Source organism: Rhineura floridana, chromosome 2 (genome assembly GCF_030035675.1).
Source record: "Rhineura floridana isolate rRhiFlo1 chromosome 2, rRhiFlo1.hap2, whole genome shotgun sequence".
Lineage (NCBI taxonomy): Eukaryota > Metazoa > Chordata > Lepidosauria > Squamata > Rhineuridae > Rhineura > Rhineura floridana.
This window is the reverse complement of record NC_084481.1, coordinates 228,112,828-228,126,113: the sequence shown is the minus strand read 5'-3', so window position 1 is coordinate 228,126,113 and position 13,286 is coordinate 228,112,828. Positions and strand designations below refer to the sequence as shown.

The 13,286-nt window shown below is 43.3% G+C and overlaps 1 protein-coding gene across 1 annotated transcript in view; it reads left to right on the top strand.

Moving 5' to 3' along the window:
* DAAM1 (dishevelled associated activator of morphogenesis 1) overlaps positions 1-13,286 on the top strand; it is a 243,282-nt gene that overhangs the window by 108,021 nt on the left and 121,975 nt on the right. The gene's annotated exons all lie outside the window — the stretch shown is intronic.

Here is a 13,286-nt window from a genome sequence, read left to right as displayed (position 1 = left end):
GGGAGTTGGAGTCCAGCAACATTTGGATGGCCACAGGTTCCCCATTTCTGCACTAGGTGATCGGCCAGAAATTGGTCTGGGATGTTGTCTGTCTTCTGCTGCTCACTCCCTATCCTAAAATGACTTCAAAACAAAGTATGTGCAAGCTGCTTGGAAAGTAAAACTTTGCCAATTACTATGTTGTGCTTTTTAGATTCATCCTTCTATACAATCTAATTTAGTGTTCCCATGTCCTTAAAAAACTTTCCAGGCTTTCATTCATGTTTTTTAGGCTTCACTGTGGAAGTCATTCATCTCCTCTAGTAGCAACTAGGTTCTACCAAGAAGTTGTGACAGGACAGAATTGATGTTTGTGGGTGTTAGTAAGATTCGTAACTTGAATTTTGAAGTTCTTCATAACTACTGAGAATTGATATGCGCTTTAAAGGGGCTGCACTGATCATTCACCTGTTTTAAATCATGCACATCTATTTTGTTGCTATTGTTTCTCTGAACTGTTACTGATGGTTTTGCATCATTAAAAACAACAATTGGGAATAGTCGCATGGATGATCTGAGCCAGTCAGGGATCATTTAAAGCAGGAGTAGGGAACTTTTGGCCCACCAGATGTTGATGAACTACAACTCCCATTCATTGGCGATCACTCGTGGCTGAGTAAGATTGTCTTCCAAGATAAGGTCTTTAACAGTGGGTCCGTAAGTGACTGTGGAGGCCAATTCTGGATCCACACAGCCTCCGACAGAGAAGATGGTCACGATGGTCACAACTCCCATTAGCCCTACAAAGAATGGCCAGTGGTCAGGGATGATGGGAATTGTAGTTGAACAACATCTGGAGAGCCAAAGGTTCCCCACACCTGACTTGGGGAACTAAATTGTAGATAATCAAATAACTAACCAATGAGGGTTGCCACTCTTTCAACTGGCAAACAATTTTGCTGCTCTCCACATTGTTAAAAAATTCTGTACACCTAAAAATGAGGTGCTGTTCACTGCTCACACCATGTTTAGATATTGAACAGAAACTAAAGACGGTGAATCTCTGTCTAATAAGTGGGGATAAGTTAGAAGGAGAGAGTCACTTTTTCCCAAAGTAACTAAAAGTGTTTCTCCTTTTTTCTTCATTCCTACTTATTACTCAGATGTCTTTCTTTAGCTTCTGGTGTAGATCTAAAGAAGGTGTGAACTTGTTTTCTTGGTAACAAGCAATTTGGCACAAGTCAACTGAAGAAATGTCAGGCAATGCTTTTATGTTAAAAGTTTAAGCATAAGCTGGTGATGCTATGAGTAACCAGCCTGCCTTTCTCATTGGATGTCGATTACATTCTTTTGTTCCGAGAGAGGTACATGCCTACTCTTGGAGATTTTCATTCAAGGGAGTGGAAATAGGTAGGATTGGAGTTTATTATTCATTAAATTTATATCTTAACCTTTCTCCCAAATGAGTCCATCTTTCTTGTACAAAACAATATCATAAAGCACTCTGAAACACACAATATAAATTGTAATTATACAGAATGATATATTATGATCTAGCAGTTTGCTGGATCAGATTAAACATTCGTCTAGTCCAACATCTTCTTTCCAACAGTGGGTAACCAGATGCCTCTGGGAAGCCCACATGATGGCAACAGTTCATCTCATCTGATATTCAGAGATACATTGCATCTGAATCTGGAGGTTCTATTTAGCTATCTTGACTAATAGCCATTGATAAACAATCCTCCATAAACTGGTTTAATAAAGCCATCTCAGCTAGTGGCCATTACAGTTTCTTGTAGTAGTAAACAATGTAAGTGATGCACTGTGTGAAAAAAGTGTTTACTCTTATTCTTCCTGAGCCTACTGCCCATAAATATGTAGGAGGTACATTCTGTGTGTGGATAGTGTAATTATACAGTTTATCAATAGGTGACTCTGGACTTAGTTGTATCTGGGTAGAGTTGGGAGTTGCCTGTTCTGTTCTTGTTGCGGAGAGAGACAATAAAGTTCTTGCCTAGCCTCCTGATTTGTGTGTCACAATATGATCACTAATTAGGCCTCTTATTGTTACCTAATTGGATGTATGCACAGTAGAACTTCAGCCATTTACTTGTTCTAGCTTTTATTATATTACATTTTAAATGTTATGGTGGCTTTTTGACATTTCAATCCTACCGTGAGCTGTTTTCGAAAAGTTTTATTGAATTGTGGCAGTATAAATTCTGGGAAGTGACTGATATTCCAGAGTGTATTTCTTTAACGTATCCATTTGGGAATTTAAATAATTCTTTTTATAGTAACACCAGACCAAATGTCTTCAAAAATTGGAATGCATTCATATCCCATCAATACCATGGAAGATCCAGATTTAAGAACCACTTGACATAACACTGTCTGCTTCAGTTTCCTGAGATTGTCTTATTGCTAGAAGGAAAACTATTGTGGGTTTTGCTCTGGAATTAAAAACATCCCTGCTAGTACTGGATACAAATAGAAAGAAACAGCAATTTTTCCTTGTCAAATTTGGAACAGGGAATAGGAAGTTGATGCGTATCTTGCCTTTATGTTTGTATACTGTTGTTCATCTATCGGGGCACATTTTAAATCTGTGATTTAAACTGTAGTTGATCTACTGCTATTAAATGGGTTGAAGCTGGCATTCCCAACAAACATTTGTTCAGATAACACACATGAAATTGACGATGTATGACAAAATGCATGAACTCCTTGACTGCATAAACCAATATGCTAAAAGCATAATGGGGAGATGCATAGTTTTGCAGTGCAGGCAAAGGCCTGGAACCAGTGGTACTGGAATAAGGGACAGAACATCCAGATCTACGTTCTCTTTTTCCATGTGTGTAACTGCATGGTGTGAACCGGGTGTGCATCATTAATGTTGACTTTTGCTAGCTATTGCCCTAATAGCTTCAAATAGAAGTGCTACTTATGTTTTAAATGATGTTGACACACCCATCCAACTGGGTTTTGGATGACATCAAAGGAAGATTAAAAATGAGCTTGTTGGTACCAAGTATTTTTTAAAGAGTAGATGGCATCCAGTTGTACGCTACTGTGGTGATTAGATGGTTTCTCCCTAAGTTTGATTGGCTTTCTGAATTGAAATCATTTGGATTTCCATGGGAAAATCAGGGCCACTGAGAGTTGCCATTGGGCAAGATATGTGATTGGGGCTCCCTTCCTAAACTTTCCCATAAATGAAATGTTATTATTTTCTTTATTAAACACGTTTTAAAGTGAGTTAGGTTTAACTGAGGCAAACCTTTAAGCTGTTAGCTGTTAAGCTGTTATGCCTAAAAATGTTTGAAAAATGCATCACTTTTTGGGTTGCAAAAATCTGATTTTTTTATTTTCAGGCTACTTTGTTTGCTGTTTCTAACAGTGTAAATAGTTCTGATATATTTTGCTTAGTACAGGACCTACAAAGAGGTCCAGAAAATTCATGGTGGTCCTAAATTTTCTGCAAGTACTGTACACTAGTGCTGTACACTATTATTAACTTGATGTTTGAACAACAAGTGTTTCATATTTGGTTTTATTTAGAAAAAGGAAAGGTTAAAAGTATGCAAATTTCTTCTGGTATGCTAAGTGTACAGGCAAATTAATTCACAATGAGTATTCAATAATGAGCTATGAGATCAATCTTATCCTTACCCTGAGTAGTGCTAGTGCTTCTACTTCAGCAGAATCCTCATTAGCTTTTTCTTCTAATAATGCTTGAGCATACAATGACTGCTTTCACTGTCTCTCTTATCACCACATGATGATTTTGAAACAAAACACAGGCTGGTGGGTTGTTTGGGTTTTTCTGCTTTTTCGTATTTTTCTTCCTTTTCTTTTTTCTTCTGTGTTCCAGACATGCATTTGTACACCATAATGTTAATATTATAGTAAAACAATGCCAAAACACATGTAGACTTGTTCCAACATATTCTAGTCACAGACCAAATAATAGGTGACACACACTCCCATGTATTAGCATTCTGTTTATCTGCCACTGTGGTGTACTACAACTTTAAGAGAACATTTGAGCATATCTTGAGCAAGTGTGAACTGGGCCTAGTAGTTCTATGAACTGGGGCCTGCTACTGGGGCCTAGTAGTTCTGTAAGCTGAACTGGGGCCTAGGAGTTCTGTAAGCTGAACTGGGGCCTAGGAGTTCTGGTCTTAACTTGAGACTCTTAAGGTGCCACCCTGGGCTCCTTCTGGGCAGAAGGGCTGGATATAAATTTAATAACTAACTAACTAACTAAATAATGTGTGTTGTACTTTGTCATATCTGAGTCATATTAATAAATGTTGGTACTTACAGAAGACTTGGATATGCTGAGATTTAGCAATAAACATTATAGCCACTGTTTGATTGAGATACCATAATTTATTTTGTAATGTGTTTTTTTCCTTCAAAATCCAGGCCCTCAGAGGCCAGGACCCTCCAGAGGTCTAGGCCTCGAGGATTTCCCCCCCACCCCAAGGCCTGCGGGCAATAAATGGGCATTGTTAACGCTTTGGTATATTGGAAGCAGGAAATGTTGTCCTTGAAATTATTAACAATCTGGACATGATGGCTTGCTTTGTACAAACAACCTTTTTTGAGACTGGGAAGGTAGTTATCAGTGTTTGCTATCAGCGATGCACATGTTCATCTTTTTGAGGTTTGGTCACCCAGCAAACTTGTTTTACAGGAATCATTAGTCTTGAAGCTATCTCTAGAAGCATGACGAGCACTACAGCAATACTAACCTTTTATTTGTTGCATTTCTGTCCCACCTATCTTCCAAGGCCCTCAAGGTGGCATACACAGTTCTCTCACCTCATTTTCATCTTTGCAACAATCCTGTGATGTAGAGGAAGTGCCACTGCTCAGTGGCAGAGCACAAGCTTTGCATGCAAAAGATCCCAGGCAATCCCTGGCATCTCTAGGTAGGGCTGGGAATGCCCCCTGTCTGAGATCCTGCAGAGCCACTGTCCGTTAGTGGCGACAACATTGAGCTAGATGTATTAATCATCTGACTCAATATAAGCCAGCTTCCTATGTAGACATTACATTGTTGGCATTCCTATGTGCGCTGCCAATGGAGGACCAGAGCACTGGGCTCTCACACACAAACCTTAGACTAACCAGCACCACTATACATTTAACACTGCACCTGCCCTACTGTAATAGATGACATTGGCGATATCAGCATGGCAGTGGTAGCACGTCCAAGAGAGTGGGACTGGTGCTGTAGTCAACGCTGCTGCTGGATTGCCCATGGCCATCATAAGCAAATCGGTAGCTTACCTGTCAGTGGTGGCAGGCTCTGCAGAGTCCCTGGTACTGGGAACATAGGATGCTGTCTTATATCAAGTCAAACCATTGGTCCATCCGGTTCAGAACTGTCTACACTGACTGGTAGCAGCTCTCGAAGGTTTCAAGCAGGACATTTGCAGTTGTTTCTGGAACAATTTTTTGAAAATGTAGCATGTAAATGAGCAGATGAATGACTTATATTTTTATCGCATGATAGAATGCCTCTGAGCACTTGTAGCCTTGACAAGGGGGAAAAGATAGCACAAGACTTTCCATAGCAGTGCCCCCTCCCTTTCTTTTAAATCAAAATACTTTCAGGGGTGAGTGCTTCCTTCCCTCCCACTCCCTTTCAGAAGGAAGATGCTCTCTATTATGTTTGTACAATATAACTTACTGAACAGTGCAGGGCTGGTATCACTGTGACAGAAAGAGGAAAAACCATCCTGTTGTTCCATAGGGGGAAAAATAGTCTGTGTGCCCTTTTATTGGCATTACCTGCCAGAACCGTGAAATCTAGCTCAGAAATTGTGAGTTTTGCAGGCATTGTAACTTTCAGGTTGTTTTAGCTTTGTCCTCTAGTTTGTTCTCCTCCCTCCGCTGTTGGAAGCAGTATGCCAGTTGCAGGGAATTACAACTGCGGAGAGTGCTGTGGCACTCAGGTCCTGCCTGGGGGCTGTCCATTGGAATATCTGGTTGGCCACTGTGGGAATAGGATGCTGGACTAGATGGGTCTTTGTCTTCATCCAGCAGGGCTCTTCTTACGTTCCGGTGTACTTGTTTTATCGATGCACTGTTGTCAGATTCTCTCATTCCCCTTCACCTCTGAATGCTAGAAGTTTTTCAAATTAAATCTGAAATTCTTCTAGCTTGTTGTATGATCCTGTAGAATGATGGGAAGAAAATTGTGTAGATTCTCTTGCTCTAATTATCATTTGTTATTTTATTTTATATTTACTTACTTTTATTTCTTCTTCTTTTTTAAGCAATTGTTTATTATTTTTATTCTGCTGTTCTGTATTAATATCTCTCCCATCCCCTTTTATGTGCTCTTGAGACTGTAAAACTTTATAGGAGGTGTGGGAAACCTTTGTCCTCCAGATGTTGTCGAACTACAACTCCCATCAGCCCCAGCAAGCATTGCCAATGACCAGGGATGATGAGAGCTGTAGTTCAACAACATTGGGAGGACCAAATGGTCTCCACACCTGCTTCATAGGAAGTCAAGCAAAACCTGTGTTAAAATTTTATTTATTTATTTATTTATTTATGATTTTATTTATATGCCGCCCTTCCCAGCAGGAGCCCAGGGAGGCAAATTTTTTTTGCTAAGGCTAGCCAAGGAATTCTGGAGCTAGCGAATAAAACCTCTTGAGCTTGTTCTACACAGTGTAAGCTTTGAAGCTAAATGTGGAAACAACTTTCCTGAACCTTGAAAGTAAATAGTTTTGTCCTCCAGGGATAAATAAGGTAGTGGAAGTAAGGTACCCAATTACAGGATTCCCTTAGTTAATATGTATGATGTTCTCAATGTGTTGTAGTTGGCAGCTCCTCAGTGGGGGAAGACTGAAACAGCAGTGGTGTTACCGGTCCTTTTTTTGTGATGGTGCTTGCCGGTGCAGAGTACCAACATCTCTTTTCTAACTGCCATTGGCAGCCATTTTGTGCTGGCACCCAGAGCACTTCTATCAAGATACGAGCATCGGCACCAGTGGAGGCTGGTCCATTAGGTAACCAATCATAATGTGCTATCAGCCAGCCCCTCACCTGCCTGCCACCTTACTCAAAAGCAGGGGGCGGCCCTGGCTGTCAGCTTCCTCTTCTTCCTTAGTCTCAATGTTGCCCTTGTAGAACTCAGCAGGGAGGAGGATGGAGACAGGACTAGTATTAGTTGGCTGTGTCTGTCATTGGCTCTGGCTCCAATTCCTGCTTGGGCCACCTGCATTCCACCTCACCAATCTCAATGGGCACCAGTCACTACTGACCAGCACCTCATTTTTTACCCCCCCCCCAAAAAAAGCACCACTGGACGTCACAATCTTTATATCAGAGCTGGAGAACCTCAGGCCTCAACCTCAAATGTTTTTAATTTTTTTAAAATTATGTTTTTAAATTGTTTTTTGTGTTTTAAAATTTGTATATTTGTTTCCAATGTTTTTAATTGCTGTATTTATTATTTATTTATTGTATTTATATACCACCCCATAGCCGAAGCTCTCTGGGCGGTTTACAGTAACTAAAAACATTAAAAACAAATATACAAATTTAAAACACAATTTAAAAATTTAAAACAATTTAAAAGCACATGCTAAAATGCCTGGGAGAAGAGGAAAGTCTTGACCTGGCACCGAAAAGAAAACTGTGTTGGCGCCAGGTGCACCTCATCAGGAAGATCATTCCATAATTTGGGGGCCTCCACTGAGAAGGCCCTCTCCTTTGTTGCCATCCTCCGAGCTTCCCTTGGAGTAAGCACCCGGAGGAGCGCCTTTGATGTTGAGCGTAGTGTACGGGTGGGTTCGTATCGGGAGAGGTGTTCCATCAGGTATTGTAGTCCCAAGCCGTGTAAGGTTTTATAGGTTAAAACCAGCACCTTGAATCGAGCTCAGAAACATACAGGCAGCCAATGCAAGTGGGCCAGAATCGGTTTTATATGTTATAACCGTCTGGTCCCTGTTACCAATCTGGCCGCTGCATTTTGCACAAGCTGCAGCTTCCAAACTGTCTTCAAAGGCAGCCCCACGTAGAGTGCATTGCAGTAATCTAATTTGGAGGTTACCAGAGCATGGGCAACTGAAGCTAGGTTATCCCTGTCCAGATAGGGGCATAGCTGGACCACCAACCAAAGTTGGTAGAAGGCACTCCGTGCCACCGAGGCTACCTGAGCCTCAAGTGACAGAGGTGGTTCTAGGAGAACCCCCAGAGAGCTTAGGCTATGGGGCGGTATATAAATGTAATAAATAAATAAATGTGGCCCTCCCAAACCTCCCTCCCTCTCTTCCTTGAGGCTCTCCCCAGACTACACCTGTTAGCAGCTCTGTCCTGTGCCCTCCTTGAGTGCTTTTGCCTGGCTGAGATATGTCCTTGAACTGTGATAATAACTCTTGTTTGCCTGAATTGGGGTGGGGTGGGGAGAGAATGCATGCAAAGGCAAGAGGGGCACTTGTTGCTCTGCCTACTTTTGCCTCTGGCCACACCCATGACTGGCATGCAGCCTCTGGAAAGTTACCCAAGAGGCACTGTGGCTCTTATTATTTATTTATTTATGTGATTTATATCCCGCCCTTCCTCCCAGCAGAAGCCCAGGGCGGCAGACAGAAGCGCTAAAAACACATCAAAACATCATAAAAACAGACCCTAAAATACACCTTGGGCTTGAAAATATTCCCCACCCTCTGCTTATATACGAAGCTGGAGGGAGTTCTGGTTTTACGGCATGTAAAGATCAGGCTCAGTTGCTGAACAGGCTGGAATGCTTCCCTTTTCATTGAGGCCCCATCTGCACTATGCGTTTCAAGCAGTATCATGCCACTATTAACAGACATGGCTTTCCCCAAAGCATCCTGGGAACTGTAGTTTGTTAAAGGTGCCGAGAGTTAGTAGGAGACCCCTATTCCCCTCACAGTCAAAGCTGCAATTTTTAGAGTGGCTTAACAACCGATCCCTTTTCCCCTGGGAACCCTAGGAGTTGTAGCTCTGTGAGGGGAACAGGGGTTGCACTCATGTCTTGTTTCTGGGTTTTCTACCAGGGCTACGATAAGAACTACAGGGTGCTGGACTAAATGGGCCACTAATCTGATTCCACAGGCTCTTCTTACGTTCCTGCTTTGTTTGTTTCTCCTTTCTTTCTTTGTGTTATATTTGCAATTTAACGCACCCCCCCCCTCCGATTTAAAACAACAGCAAATTCAGGCTGGCATGAGGCCTGTTCAGAGACAATTTATTGGATAAATTGGCAGGATTGGCTCTGAAATCTTGAGATCTGGAAATACTAACCTTTTTTTCTATTTGCTCTTGAGCTTACATGCACAAAGGTGCCGGCTAGATTTGTAGTCAGCTAGTGTTGTGGGGGTTTTCTCTTTCTACCTATCTAGCACGCAGGCTGCAATCGTGCCCCAAAGAACAAATGCAGATGAGCTATGGAGCTAATTGCCAATTGGCATCTCCTGCTCACTAATTAGTCTGCATCATGATTGTTAATTGAAACTGCATGGAAGTGGAGCTTGTGTACAGATTGCTTGAGGGATTTCATGGCAGGATTTCAAGCTGGGGTGATGAATAATGTGTTCCATTGCTGCTGTAATGCCTTCTTTTTTAGGAAAGCATAATTTCCCTAATTCAACCTGATTTTAAGAGTCTGTGATGTGGATACCACTTTTGGTTCCCTTACAGCCATTTAATGTGGCTATTGCAGGGCTGGCAGTAGCTTGGAATTCCTGTCTGTGCCAGCTGCCTCTACTTCCTGGCCAGTTGTGTCAAAAACTCTGAGGTTTTCTCATGCACAATTCCAAGAGCTTGATTCTTGTATGTAGGATTGCTAGCTAGCCAGTATCGTGCATGGTCAGCCTAACCTACCTCCATGAGGTTCTTAGGCAAAAATGCCATAGTGACACCCGTGTGCTGATAACCTGAAGACCCTGGATTACTGTAACAGGTTCTATATGGGGCTCCCCTCAAAACTGGTCTAGAGGCTGCAGCTGTTGCAGAATGCTGCTGCAAGTTAGCTTTCTGTTGAGGTGGCTTACCATGAGTACTGATTTTGAAAACTGCATTGGGTATCTGTTGTTGTTGATAGTTGCAGTTTTGCACTAGTTGCAGTAGTCTCCCAGCACCACTTTCTGGGACCTGTCCGCCAGGTAGGACCGGAGCCACCATAGAATGGTGCCTCCCAATCCCATCCCAGCTAGATAGCCCAGAAGGTTACCATGGTTGATTGTATTGAAAGCTGCCAAGAGGTCCAGCAGCAACAACAAGGATGCACTCCCCCATCTGATGCCCGGCGTAGGTCATCAAGCAGGGTGACCAAGGCAGTCTCTGTCCCATGACCAGGCCTGGAGCCTGATTGGAAAGGGTCTAGATAATCCTATTCATCCAGAAAAAACTTGGAGCTGAGCAGCCACTATCCACCTTGCCCAAAAAGGGGAGATTAGAGACTGGGCAGAAGTTGTTAAGATCCGCAGGGTCTTCTTTAACAGAGGTGCTATCATAGCCGCCTCCAACAATGTAAATAAATAATGCCAAACCCTGGTTTGTGGTTTCCAAACTATAACATCATCTGACCATGGTTTGTGAACAGCCACCAAGATAGGATTAGGAACTGTGGTTTGAAGCTGGCTTGCAAACTACATTTTTGGGTAACCTGTGGTTTTGGCATTGCAGCCAAATCAGCAAACAGTGGTTTGAGATGTGACTCCACCCTTAAGAGAGTGCTGTTTTGGAAGCATCAGATGATTGGGGGCTGGGAAGAGGGAAACCATGGTTCGCCTATATATCTGGAACACAAATCACAATCTGTAGTCCAAACTACAGTTTAAGAGTGGTTCGAACGTACTCTGTATGCACTTAACAAGATTTGTATGCTGTGATTGATGGGGAAAGAATGGGTGAGTGAGACTCGCAGAGATGTAATGAGCTGAAAGGGGTCACAGAATTCACCCCTTGCCTTATTTATCATCTGTGATTCCTCATAGCAACTTGTCTCCATTTTCAGAGAACCATTTATAGAGTGACCTGAGCTTTGGAAATTAATTTGGAACATTCATCTCCTAGTGAACCATGGCAATACCTTGCCTTCAGTCTTGTAGATCATCTCTAGTCTAAACAAGCAAAAGGAAAGAGGTGCTTATCGCTTTTCCATAGATTTCAGTAGCTGTGAAATTTCCTCATCCCAGCACACACAGTTAACAGACCCTCCTGTCTACAGAGCTTATAAAGCAGCCTTCTCCAGCATAGCACCTTCCAGATGTTTTGGACCTCAACTCCCTTCAGTCCCAGCCAGCATGGCCAGTGGTCGTGGATGATGGGAGTTGGAGTCCAATATCATTTAGAGGGCGCCAGGTTGGGGAAGGGTACTATAAAGGATGCAGGAGCCCTTCAGAAAATGCCTCATGGACAAGTTGAGCCAGGTCTTGCACTAGCACTTTTTGCTGTTGGTTGGAGAGGAAAGCAGGAAAACCTTGTACAGAGACTGTAAAACCTTGCTTTGTGGCAAACTGTTGTGGAAATTGTCCTGCATTAGGAAGGGACGTGGGCTTGTGAATCACAGTGTGGCCCCTGAGAGATCTAACCCACCAGGCATGATTGTCTAGGCGCGTTGTCAAGTTGAACTTTCAGAGGCAGGATGCTGCTGAATACCAGTTGCTTGAAACCGCAGGAGGGGAGAGTGCTGTTGTGCTTGCAGACTTCCTCTTAGGGCATCTGGTTGGCTGTTGTGAGGACAGGATGCTGGACTAGATGGGCCACTGGCCTGACCCAGCAGGGCTGTTCTTATGAGGCTCCTTATACGATGGTTGTATCTGTTTATGGATTAGGATCCTTCCCCCACCCCGCCCAAGGTATCCGCATCCTACAGTTCATTCTGGAAAAACACCGTAGGGTGAATATTAGGAACTGGATGTTATGATTTGTTAGTGTATCATCTAGATCAGGGCTGGTTAACTTTTGGCCCTCCAGCCTTTTGTTGGACTTCAGTTCCCATCAGCCCCAGCCAGCATGAGACCCTTGGCTTCAATTGTGGAGTGCCACAGGGTTCTATCCTCTCCCCCATGCTATTCAACATCTATGTAAAGCCGCTGGGGGCCATCATCAGGAGATTTGGGCTGCAGTGTCACCAATATGCGGATGATACTCAGCTCTATCTCTCGTTCAAGTCCTCACCAGAGTTGGCTGTGGATACCGTGTCCAAGTGCCTGGAATCCATAAGTGGATGGATGGGAAGGAATAGGCTGAAACTAAATCCCGACAAGACCGAGGTGTTGCTCGTGGGAGATAGGAGAAGGTTGGGAGATATAGACCTCATGTTTAATGGGGTAAGATTGCCCCTGAAGGACCAGGTCCACAGCCTCGGGGTCGTTCTTGACTCCCAGCTGTCCATGGAGGCTCAGGTCTCGGCAGTGAGCCCGGCAGCTTGGTATCAACTCCATCTGATCCGGAGGCTGCAACCCTACCTTCCTGCCCATCTTCTCCCACGGGTGACACATGCCCTGGTCTCCTCTCGCCTAGACTACTGTAATGCGCTCTACGTGGGGTTGCCCTTGAAAACGGTCCGGAAATTACAGCTGATACAGAATGCGGTGGCACGTTTGATTAAGAACGGCCGTCGCCGTGATCATATCACTCCGGTGTTAGTAGATCTACACTGGTTACCAGTTGTTTACCGGGCCCAATTCAAGGTGCTGGTGTTGACCTTTAAAGCCCTATACGATTTTGGCCCAGTTTATCTGAAGGAGCGCCTCCAGCATCACCAATTATGCCGCCTGACAAGATCAGCCTCACAAGACCTTCTCTCGGTCCCACCAGTTAAAACAGCTAGACTGGTGCAGACTAGAGAGAAGGCATTTTCGATTGTGGCCCCCACCCTCTGGAATTCCCTTCCTTTCGACCTCCGCCATACCCCCTCCTTGATAGGTTTCCGCCGAGCCTTGAAGACCTGGCTGTTCAGGCAGGCCTATGGGATCTCTGGGGTGGGTTAGTTTTTAATGTTGTTGATTAATGGAAGAGGGGTGATTAGTTGATTATTGAGTGTGGTTTGTACTGGTTTTATATTGTATTTTATTTTATTATGTCAATGTACGTCGCCTAGAGTGGCCGTTAATTCGGCCAGATAGGCGACTCAAAAATATTTTTTTATTATTATTATTATAATAGTCAGGAATGATGGGAATTGTTGTCCAGCAACATCTGGAAAGCCAAAGGTTCCCCAGCCCTGACCTAAACAGTTAGATTAGAGCAGTATGCACAGTCCCTTTGCCTACATCTGATGATCTGTGTGGTTTTGT